The sequence below is a fragment of the Pristis pectinata genome, chromosome 19 (assembly GCF_009764475.1).
Source record: "Pristis pectinata isolate sPriPec2 chromosome 19, sPriPec2.1.pri, whole genome shotgun sequence".
Lineage (NCBI taxonomy): Eukaryota > Metazoa > Chordata > Chondrichthyes > Rhinopristiformes > Pristidae > Pristis > Pristis pectinata.
In genome coordinates, this window is record NC_067423.1 from 11,749,889 (window position 1) to 11,750,824 (window position 936).

The 936-nt window shown below is 44.3% G+C and overlaps 1 non-coding gene across 1 annotated transcript; it reads right to left on the bottom strand.

Moving 5' to 3' along the window:
- Positions 1-518: 518 nt before the first annotated feature.
- On the bottom strand, positions 519-618 carry LOC127580648 (small nucleolar RNA U13). Its single transcript, XR_007957851.1, has one exon. It is a non-coding gene; the product is annotated as a small nucleolar RNA U13 (small nucleolar RNA).
- Positions 619-936: the final 318 nt, after the last annotated feature.

The following is a 936-nucleotide window of genomic DNA, read 5'->3' on the forward strand; positions in this document are numbered from 1 at the left end:
CAGTTTTGACAGAGTGGTTTCAGTGACATCGCCAGGACTGGATTAGTGTTGGTGAAATATATCAATGATGGTTTTCTTCCCTGATCGTTAACCAAGGCTACAGCATACATTATGATGGTTGGGAGAGAAGCCACAATATTCCAAAGATGCTGGATTTGTTAACTCATGGATAAGATTAAATAATATTAGATAAGATTTCTTTATTAGTCACATGTACATCGAAACATGCAGTGAAATGCATCTTTTGCATAGAATGTTCTGGGGGCAGCCCACAAGTGTCGCCCACAACTTCCTAACCCGTACATCTTTGGAACGTGGGAGGAAACCAGAGCACCTGGAGGAAACCCATGCAGACATGGGGAGAACGTACAAACTCCTTACAGACAGCGGCTGGAATTGAACCAGCTGGCACAGTAATAGCATTACGCTAACCGCTACACTACCTTGCCTGCCCCAAAAGTTCAGTAGTTGCTACAAAGCTGCCCCCTACAGCAGAATGTTACACTAAACAGGTGTGAAGTCAGAAGGGTGATGTGCCCCCGTCGTAACAAATATGGGCGACACATTTTACGCATGCACGTGAAAGACCCATTCATTACATTTCTGAAGCAGAAGGACACAATGACATTGAGCCTGAATGGCAAGGGCCTACCATTTTCCCATTCTGTGCCCTAGGTGGTTAGTTTTAATTATAGGACTAATTTACACAGTGTCCTGATGTGCAAAGTATATTTCCGTAAGCACATAAGAAATAGGAGCAGGAGTAGGCCATCTGGCCCTTCGAGAGCAAGATCATGACTGATCTACTTCAGCACCTATTTCCTGTCATATTCACTTATCCCTTGATTCCCTTAATATCCAGTCACCTATCGACCTCTATTCTGAAGGAACTCAATGACTGACCCTCCACAGTCCTCTGTGGCAGAGAGCTCCAAA